An 11,630-nucleotide genomic window follows, 5' to 3' on the forward strand; every position below is an offset into this window, starting at 1 on the left:
ACTTAACGGAAAGATTTTCTTCAGCTTTAAAATTCTATAACTTTCTCATGGTATATAATGATGTTGAAAGTTCAGTGACAATTTCACAGTACAATGTGCCCATCTAAAATGTAGATTTCAGTCATACTTAGTGCAGTTTATTAACTTATATCTTTAAATTTATTTTAAAAAATGTTATTCTCTTCAGGGGTTGCAATTATGCTTATGTTGAATATCTTCCTTATTTACCATTCTTTTCTAATCCTTTTTAAAACTTGTTTAATTTCTATTTTATCTTAACAGCATTTTATTTCCTTATTGTGTTTATTTGCACCTATTGTCCCTAGTGTTCCTTTCAATTTTGTCTCATTTTCTGAAATGACATCATTTTTCTATTTTCTGTGCTCTGCTAATTCATGTCATTTTCCATAGTTTCACTCTCTCATCTCTGAGTTCTTGTCTTGCTGATTTTGATGTTCCTTTATAGAAGCAATTGGTTATTTTTTAAAATTTATGACAGAATATTTTGTCACTACTTTCTTCTGTATCATGGTTACATTTTTAAAAGAATACTCGTATATAAATATTAATAACAAAATGTAATTTAAAACAAATCATTAATGGACTTCTGGTCAAGATGGCAGCGTAGGTAAATGCGGTATCACGTCCTCCCACAACCACATCAAAGTTACAACTAAACTACAGAACAACCATCATTCAAAACTGCCTCACATCGAGCTGAATAGAAGTCCTACAACTACGGAATTAAAGAAGCAGCCTCATTGATACTGGTAGGAGGGGCGGAGGTGTGATGAGCTGGTCCCACACCCACATATGGTGGATAAAAATCAGGAGGACACCTCGGCTGGGAAGGTCCTCCCTGAGAACTGAGGGGTACCGGTCCCACTCCAGGCACCCAGCTCAGGGTTTCAGTGCCAGGAAGAGAAGCCCCCATAACTTCTGGCTGGAAAAACCAGTGGGAACTGAGACTGAGGGAGGCTAAGGCAGCTGGAGCCCCAGGCAGCTCCTCTTAAAGGGCTCGTGTATAGTCTTACTCAGACTCACACCCTCCAGGCTCCAGCATGGGGCAGGCAACTTGAAAGGCACCAGAGATATACAGGGGAAGAACTGAGATTTTGGCATTAAAGTGAGGACTGGAGAGGCGGCTTTCTCCTGGACAGACATGTTGTCAGAGGCCTTTGTTCCTTTGGTGAACCCCTCCCTGGGGCGGCAGACATATCTGGGACTCCAGCAACCTGGCTCACACTGTTTGTCTCGCCCTGGTGATTCCCTGAGGCCTCGCCCAACCCAACTTTCAGGCCCACCAAGCCCTTGTCAGTTGCTTTACCACAGGATTGGCCTGTCTTGGATCCTGCTTCAGGTTTTTCTAAATTCTTTCAAACAAGCAGCATCTGGTCTCAGCTAGCCCCATACCTCTAATTAAGTACTACATAGAAACAAACACAGAGAGGCAGCCAAAATGAGAAGACAAAGAAACAGGTCCCAAATGAAAGAACATAACAAAACTCCAAGGAAAGAACTAAGTGAAATGGAGATAAGCAACCTAACAGATGCTGAGTTCAAAACACTGCATATAAGGATGCTCAATGCATTTAGTGAGAACCCCAATAAACTTAGTGAGGACCTCAAGAGCATAAAAAAGGACCACTCATAAATGAAGGATGCACAGTCAGAAATGAAGGAGGCACTAACTGAAATAAAGAATAAGTTACACAGATTCAATAGTAGAGTAGGTAAAGCCAAGAAGCAAACCATCAATTTGGAATCTAAGGAAGCAAAAAACACCCAAACAGAACAGCAAAAAAAAAAAAAAAGAATCAAAAAAATGAAGATAGTGTAAGGAGCCTCTGGCACAACTTCAAGCGTGCCAACATTTGCATCTTGGGGTGCCAGAAGGAGAAGAGAGAGAATAAGAAATTGAAAACCTATTTGAAACAATAATGGCAGAAAACTTCCCTAACTTGGTGAAGGAAACAGACATACAAGTCCAGGAAGCACAGAGAGTCCCAAAGAAGATGAACCCCAAGAGGCCCACACCAAGACACATCATCATCACAATGCAAAAGGTTCAAGACAAAGAGAGAATCTTAAAAGCAGCAAGAGAAAAGCAGTTAGTTACCCAGAAGGGAGTTCCCATAAGACTGTCAGCTGATTTCTCAAAAGAAACTTTGCAGACCGGAAGGGAGTGGCAAGAGATAAAGTGATGAAAAGCAAGAACCTACAACCAATATTACTCTATCCTGCAAAGCTGGTCATTTAGAATCGATGGCCATATAAAGAGTTTCTCAGACAAGGAAAAGCTAACGGAGTTCATCACCACCAAACCATTATTATATGAAATGCTGAAAGGTCTTCTTAAAGAAAAAGATTAAAAATGTGAACAAACAAAATGGCAATGAATACATATCTATTGACAATGGAATCTACAAACAAAATGAACAAGCAGAACAGAAACATTCTCATAGATACTGAGAACATTTTGTTGGTTGCCAGATGTGAGGGGGTAGGGGAATGGGGGTAGGGGAAGGGATTAAGAAGTACAAATTGGCTGTTAGACTGACAAACCTCAAAGGAAAGGGGGGTTGAGGGGTGGGAGGAAATAAACCAAAGAACTTATATGTATATACACATAATCGATAGTCACAGACAACAGTGAGGGGGGCGGAAGTGGGGAGGAGGGGGTCAATAGGGGAAAAATGAGGAACATCTGTAATACATTCAACAATAAAGATATGTTTTTAAAAAGGCATTAATCATAGAGAGGCATATTATAAAACTAAAACAAACAATTCACCAAGGTGATTAAACATTAACTTAAACATTAACAGCATTCTAAGGTATCTAAGGCAAAAACTGACAGAGGTACAAGCAGAATGAACAGGCTGATAATAATGATGAGGGTGCACTTTCTTAAATAATAAAAATTGCTTTTTTCCCCTTGATTTTTTTTTTTATGGTATATTTGAATTGATACTTGGCTAGTTCTTTTTTTTTAACTCATTATAGAATGAGATGAATGTTTATGGATCAAATATTTGTATAAGTTTTGGGGTGGAGATAGAAGAAAGATGAACAAGCTAAAGAAAGGGCTCAGACAGCATTCTCATCCCACAGTTTCTTTTCATCTCTGTAGCTGCCGACTCCTGTGTTGAAGATAGATTTTACCATTTATTTTGTATCTTCCATTCAATTTTTGGTAACTTCCAAGATAGGAGAAAAAACACTGAACTGACTTCTGCAGTTTTATAGACTTTTTAAAATTCTGTCCCCAATTATCTGAAAAGAAGAAAAATATATCTGTAGTTACATCTTGTCAATTCTAGTAAAATCATCTTTTACCTAAATTTAGAATACTCTTTAGCTTCTATTATCAAAACCAGAAAGAGAACTAACAAACTGTTTAATATATCATTGTTTGCCATGTAGTTTTATATTCATTTTCTTGAATGATCTTCAGTTATTTCTATGAAGTCAACAAGAAATGCATTATTATTCCCATTCCACAGATGAGAAACATCTAATACCACTAATTTTGCTAAACGCTATAGTGTCAATACTATATACAGATTTTATAGGCCAGATCATGATAATCTACACCTATATAAGACCATTTGCCTTATGAATTTAAACAAGATATATTTCAAAATGAAGAACTGAGGAGACTTTTTCCTTCTGATCTCAACATACCTTGGAGCACTTGATCTCACATCTGCTCAGTAGAACATGAAGGTTTCAGAGGGCATGCCTTGGCATTGAGAGGGACCCTGGGGGTCCGTTTCCCATTGTTCTGTGGTATGTGTCAGGTTTCCATGTAAGAGTCCATCAGTCGAAGGACTTCATCAGCTAAAACAACATTAGAGAACCACTTATCTACATAATCGATGAAAAACTTATCTATGGCATCTTTGTGATCATTTTAGGAAAGTCCTATTTCCTCACTAGTCACCTAATCTTTTTTTTATTTCTTCAATAGCAAAAAACAAAAAGTACCAGTGATATTTAGGCTTAAAATTGACCTGTCTGTACCTTGGGTTTCACTAAAGCTGTGTTAAACTTGAATAAGAGTTACTGGAGGAAAAGGTGGGAACGGGTATTAGGCTGTGAGGGTAGCATAAGCATAGACAGTATGCATAGGGAACTATGCACAGTCCAGACCTGTGGAAGTATAATACAAAAGGGGTGGATTTTATTGCCTTACTACATGTTTAGAAGTTATTAAAGATGTTCATTTCATTGTTATTACTTAACTGTGATCTACATACAAATGTGTGTGTCTAGATGTGTGTGATGTATATATATATATATATTTGCCTTATGATGACTTTTTTATGAGATTTTATTTTCTTCATTCCTGCATCTTTTTTTTTTTCTTTGTACTCTTGTAGTTCCCTTGAAAGAAAAGCTGAAGGCAATGTAATATTGAAACTGGAACATGGGGTGGGGGAGAGCAAAATACTTTTCAAAGGTTCTGAAATCAGAGTTTGCTCATCAAGCCAAAGGAGTCACTAACTGGTACTTTGCCAGAAGAAGGGTTTACTGTGCAATATTATCCCATCATTCCTAACATCTAAGATCTAAGTTAAGGCTTCCTTGTGGAAGAACCTTCCCTATGACATTTCCTTGTCTTTCCTCTTTCCATCTCTATCAAGGGTTATGTACAAGTCTGTGTACTTAAAAATACAAATAACTTATGTGAATTTGAAATCTTTTCTAAATAACACTTAAAGACAAAATACTTAACTTTAGAACAACCATGTAAGGATAATCATATAAGCATGTAAGAGCTAGTCTGGAATTGCCCTCAGTTGAGAAGTCTCGAATCAAAGCTACCCTGGCTTTGATTATTAGCTCTTATCAATTTGTCTCTTTAGTTATATATAACTAAAATTTTACATCATCTTGCATTCTTTAACCATCAATAGGTAATAACCGACCCAGCTTAGATGTGCTCACTTTTTAAAAATTTTTTTTTCTTTTATTGACTTTAGAGAGAGAGGTGACCCGTCCCGCAGGTCGAGCAACGAGGACTCTAGAGGGGGAGTGAGGATGAGGAGGGACAAGAGACAGAGAAATGGAGACAAGACAGGGCTCTGATCAAGTCTCATTTATTCTGGGGAGATCCACAGTATATATAGGGCAAGAAGCAGAAAAACAAGAACATTTGTTGCCAAGAGATAAGTTTATGTTAATGACCCTGAAGCAATTTCAGGTAAATATCCCGGGTGGAACAAAAGACAAACAGAGCATAACTGGCTGAGTAAATGGTTACTTAAAGGAATGCAGAAACATTGTATACAGAGATATCCTGCCTTGGGGCAGGAGATGGCAAAGCAGATTATAACAAAATGGATGCCATGCAAACAGTCTCCCACAGAGAGGAAGGGGTCGGGAGAGGGAGATAGACACAAGGGTGAGAGAGAACATGACTGGCCACCTTCTGCACGCCCCTTCCTGGGGATGGCGCCCACAACCTGGGCACGTGCCCTGACCAGGAATCAAACTAGCAACTTCTTGGTGCATGGGTCAACGCTCAACCACTGAGCCACACTGGCCAGGCTAGATGTGCTCACTTTTATTCTGCCCCAATATCATGAACATGAACTCATCGCAGAAGTCTGATGAAGAAATACATGGTCCTGGGGCTACATTAGAATTTCTTGGGTCAAGTAGGTTGGTAGTTTAAAAATTTCACCTTTTTTTTTTTTTGGATGCAACTCTTTGAGAGGATGAACTCTTCTACCTTTCACTCCTACCCCTGACTAGATGACTGACCTAGTTTGGGTTGTTTTATTAATCTGTTTGTTGTAGCTCACTGTCCTTAGAATCCAACTTGTCTTTAAGCTGCCCTAATTAACAACCTCAGAGACAACAAGATGGACAATGGGGAATGTTATAGAGGGCTTTAGCCCCATAAAAATTAACTAGAGTTTGACCTTCACTGGGAATTTGAAAAGCAACATCCTTCAAGAAAAGGGAGGACAGAAACGGCCCCAAGGCCAGAGTGTCCTGCATGCTCTGTAAAGAAACTGATAGGGAGAAACTGAAGCTCCCTTTACCACATAAAACTGTAACTGTTCAACATGTGTGTATTGCACCTGACTGACCGCTGATATCTGTCTCGAATTTGTTAGTTTTTAAAACTTAGATAATGGAATGAATAGCAGGACAGATGTATGCTGACCCAGTTCCCTTTCGCCTCAGCTCCCTCCCCCCTCCGTTCCCTCCTGCTTATCGCTAACTGCCTCCGCTTCTGTACAAGCAGCTTGCTTGCTCTGCTGAACTCTTGAATGACCCCTGCCCTATATAAGCAACCCTCCCCCTGAGCTCGGGGCTGCAGTTCTCCTCTGTGTAGGTTGGCTGCAGTCCCTGCGCAGGTAATAAAACATCCCCAAAAACTGAAAAATGGAGTCTGAGTGTGGTCGATCTCCTGGGTTACAACATGTTGATGGTTTTCGTTTTGTTCCAAATAAACAAACTGATTTTTAACTTAAATGTCATGAGGAAGAGAGAGAGAGAGAGAGAGAGAGAGAGAGAGAGAGAGGAGGGAGGGAGGAAGGAAGGAAGGAAGGAAGGAAGGAAGGAAGGAAGGAAGGAAGGAAGTTAGTTTCTCAGGAAAAATAGTTCCAAAGTGGGTAGAAAGATTACAGTGGCAAGCTGATTGGTCCCTGACAATGAAGCTGGTTGCTTTAAATACAGTAAAATTCTGAAATAAAAAAGTATTGGTTATGAAAACTTTCAGTGAGATCAGAAATAAAATATGCAGATTTTCTTATATATCTCTATTCAAAAGGCATCCCTTTGAGGTAGGTGGGAGATCTTCACATCCTAGCTATTGAGGTATTGTGACTAGATGAACCACTAAAATCTAAGATTCCCAAGCCAAACAAATTTCATGTATTAAATGATTTAATAATGTTTATATAACCTGAACAGGCTATTGATAACCATACCAATCCCTCCTCAACCTTAATGAAATAAATCCATGGACTTGGTTAAGTCATTCTCTCTCTCTCTCTCTCTCTCTCTCCTATAGGTTCTTGAGGGAGGACCTGACAGAGACCTCCCCATTACTTTGTTACCTGATATGGGAGATCTTGTTCTGGTCTGACCACCCTATTTAATCCATTCCATAGCTCACAATACAGATGCATTATCCTACAGCTTCTAACTGCTGGGATCTTTCTGCTCTTCAATGAAGCACCAGCAAGTTGATGCAAGACACATCCTTTATTGCCCACTTGACCCATGGAAAAGTGCATAGGTTTACCATGCTAAGGAGTGGGGATGAAGGCTATGTTGCACTTAAAGGTTATTGTTCCTGCAGTCATGTTTAACATTTGTCTTTCCCCTCTCTCCACACTACCTCAACAGAGCTGGATAGTCATTAGACCCAAACGAGTGGAATAGGGGACAGTTCAGAAACTCGCCAACTTTACAAGTAATTTTCATGGAGTTTGACTCACTTGGCTTCAGGGAGAAGAATGTCCTCCTTCTGTCTTCCTGAAAGAAGTGAGGGCAGGGCATGTCCCCTTGCAAAGGCAAATATAGCAGCTCATATAAAGCTTCCTGGAGGGAGTGAATATTAGGACAGAACCAAAAGCTAAATAGTTTTCAGGAGAGACATAAGGATGGCCAAGTGGCAAAAAGATACAAGAAAGCATATTTATCCCATAGCTAGGATCTAAATTCTCACTCCCTCCAAATCCTTAAAACTGCCCCTGAAACAAAGCAGGCATCTTAACAATGTATATTGACATCAACTCTTCACCCTACTGAAAGGTTTCCAGGATTATAGGGCGATTGTTTCTTCTGTACTAAGATGTTCATTCACATACTTAACTATGATCACAGCATTCCTGATGATATTTTTGTGGATGCCTTCTGTGGTAGGTTGAATCATGCCTGCACCCCAAAACATTCACTTTCTAATCCTAAAAATTTGCTAATATGTACCTTATATGGTTAAAAAAAAAAAAAGACATTGTGGATGTGATTTAATTAAGCATCTTTAGATGGGGAGGTTAGCCTGGTGGGTCCAATATAATCACGGGAGTTTTCTAAAGTGAGACGCAGGAATGTTAGAGTCTGAGAAGGTGATGTGACCATGAAAGCAGAGATTAGGTGATGCACCCATGAGCCACGAACAACAGCATGAGAAGCTGCAAAAAGCATTTCGTGGTTTCCTCTAGAGCAGTGGTTCTCAACCTTTCTAATGCCATGACCCTTTAATACAGTTCCTCATGTTGTGGTGACCCCCCCAACCATAAAATTATTCTTGTTGCTATTTCATAATTGTAATTTTGCTACTGTTATGTCTTAGGCGACCCCTGTGAAAGGGTCATTTGCCCCCCAAAGGGGTCGCGACCCACAGGTTGAGAACCACTGCCTAGAGCTTCCAAGAGGAACACAGCACTGCTAATCCTCTGACTCTAACCCACTGAGATTGGTTTTGGACTTCTGTCCTCCAGAACTGTAAGATAATATATTTGTGTTATTTTAAACCACTGGGCTTGTGATCATTTGTTGCAGCAGCCAAAGGAAACCAAAATACTTTTTATACCCCTTGCCCTCCACCCTCTCCCCTCCCCATGATACTCCCTTTATATTTCAAGTATTTATTTTTCCTTCCTCTCTTACTTCCTTCACTTCCAGGGTCAATTCTACCTGCAGCTTGGTTCCTTTCTGTCTCAAAGAGTTTAAGCTGATGAGTTGATCAATGTGACATTTAAATTCTACAGCTCTTCCCCACACTGCAGTTTTCACAGGCTGCACGGTGCCAGTTCTGCCTGCTTGCCTTCTTCACCTGGAACCTGTTTTCCGGCTGGGCTCGATTTTACTGCTCAGTGTTAGTAGACAAAACTGAAAAAATGGTTTGCTTGTTCTGTTTTTGTTTTGTTTTGTTTTGTTTTGTTTTTATTCTAGAGTTTTCCAGCAAGTGAAACACCTTTGTACAATCTCTCTCTTGCAATGAAAACTAGGCACACATCCCTTTTATCAGCAATAATGAGGAAGGGGAAAGATTTATCTTTCATGTGAAATAAAGGTCTGAAATAGATCCTCTGAGTGTATTAACGGGACCTTCTGTAGCCCTTTTGTCCAAAATCCAAATGGTCTGAGTCAAAGAATAAATAGATTTAGGATCAAACTGGCATTAGGCAACTCAGTGAAGAAAATAACTAACCTTGTCAGAAATAGAAGCTTAAAGCCAAATTGTACTTTAATTTTCTGCTATACTTCTCTTTTCTTGTTATTTAGACTTAGAAACTACCTTAGGTAGTATTTCTGATGCCTTCATAGTTTTTGTTTTTCTATTCTAACTAAACATAACAATAATAAAGGGCAAGTTTTAGATTTGATGAGAATCAATGTGCTAACAGTGAACAGATGGTCTACAATGTCCTCAACAGATATTACTAAAATATTTCAAAGTCTCTCCAATGAGCATCCACTCATTATTAGCCAAAGTTGCCTTTGTGACAGAGTACAATAAAATGTAAAATGTTCTTCCTCACTTAAAATGAAATTCTATATCATTTGACACATTTTTCTTGATTAATCAATTGTTTTAAAGAAATATATATATAGCTAAAAATAATTAAGTAACCATACATATATTTTTCTTTTGTGTATTGAATTAGACACATAAAGATAAATGCTTTGGAAATGTTCTCTGATTTCTAAAGCTGAGGCCTACAGCCCTTCAGAAATGTTCAACTTGGCCAAAATCCCAACCCATAGCCTGTGACAGTCTAGAGCCCTCCCCCAAATTTTTCTGGCATCCTAATTGAACTCTCACTCTCAGGAAAAGAGGTTATAATACAAAACATAAGGGCCTTTGTCTTTTCCTGGCTCTGCCCCTTATTATTTTTTTCTTCTTTCTTGCCCTTTCCTCCTGATCCAATAAAAATGTTCCTCTCTGGGCAGGGCAAGCCCAAGCTGCATTGTGATCCAGGATTGTAGCATAAGAGACTTTTTCAGTCATTTCCTCCAAACCTGCACAATACTGTCCTTGAAAGAAACTCTGATGGATATATTTGATGCCACCTTTTGCACACAAAGAAAACAGTGAATCAATCATATATCTATCAACATAGGCTGGACATTGACCTTTTCATTTCCTTCTGTCTAATTGCTGTTGCAGGCAAACACAGATATCTCAAATTTCGGTTGTGACATTGACTGAAGATGACCCACAGTGGTGCAAAGCACTAGGTGGGAAATCAAAATACCTGACTCCACCATGGACTTGCCTTGCTTTTCACCTTGATCAGGTAGACATGAGTCTCAGAACTTCACAAAGTTACTAGGAGGATGAAATTATCTCTTGCATGTGGAAAATAATGTGCAAAGCACACAGCACCATACAGGTGTCTGTTGTGATTATTCCTGTGATGTTCATTTAAAGCAACAAACAGACCATGTGTCGTTGAACACAGTTGTGAGGAGAAGACTCACAGTTTGCACTTGATAAGCTTCCCAGATTTAGCAACATCTTGGCTGCATGTTTGGCCAGGAAACTGAAAAGATCTGTTTTCTGGGGAGAGACTAAGGACTTCCTTCTCTCTTTAGGGCTCACATTTGTGAAACTGTCCTTTCTGTATTTTTTTTTCTAACAAGTCCACCCCCAGTCCAGATGGTATAAGGAAGCACAGTGACAGGACAAAATAACAAACAACAGCAATTACATTTTTTAAAATATTCATCCATTTGTATGCGGTTCAGAAGACTAGGAAATGCTTGAATTCAGCTTCAACGATAAACAAGATCATTGAAATATAGGATATCAGTGATTCAGGTGCAGTGAATAGTAAAGTGACATTTATTTATGCAAGGCTGGGATAAACAGTTTTATTTTTGAATAGTTCTCCAACTCTCTTCAGCAAAGACCCACAGGAGGAAGGTGAGAGGGTGGCAGCAGCTGGATGGGTACTCAATGCCAGTCTCAGGAGTGGCACCCCGAATGGGCAGAAAGGATGAAGACAGCTGACAGAGTCCAGGAAGCAGTGACTTATTTTTGCCCCCTGAACCTTTCTGCATACATTGGATAGCCAGACAATCACCCTGAGAGTGACCTTCATCTCTGTGCTTTTCTTCTCTTTCTCCTAGGGTCATCATTGACCTCCTCGTTGCAAAACACAACAGCTTTAACTCCACTCTCTCCCTCTTTCACGTTTCCATGACATTTAACACTGACGACCACTTCTTTGTGATGTTCTCTTTCCCACTGGCCTCTAGGCCAGCCCTCTCCTAATGGTCTCTCTGTCTCTGACACCTTCTGCCCTGGCAACTCTTTTCAGGCTCATACTGCAGAGTAGAGGTGCTGCCAAGAAGTTTGCTGTGGCTCTTTTTCTTCCTCTTATAACCCCGTGTCCTTGAAAACTTAGCTAACTCGTGGTTTCAGTCATTACTTCTATTGCTCTCAAACACTACAGCTTCAACCTAATTTTCTCTCCCCATTTTAACCAGTTTCAACTATATCTATAACTGGATGTGTTATTAATATCTCCAACTCACTCTGAAAAATTAAACTCACCCTCTCCTTCTGAAACTCCTGCCCCATGTTCTCTGATTCTACTAATAGCACTATGATCCCAATCCAGCTGCCTACCCTACCCAACCCCCACTCACTC

The sequence above is a fragment of the Molossus molossus genome, unplaced genomic scaffold (assembly GCF_014108415.1).
Source record: "Molossus molossus isolate mMolMol1 unplaced genomic scaffold, mMolMol1.p scaffold_m16_p_1, whole genome shotgun sequence".
In the NCBI taxonomy this organism is placed as follows: Eukaryota; Metazoa; Chordata; class Mammalia; order Chiroptera; family Molossidae; genus Molossus; species Molossus molossus.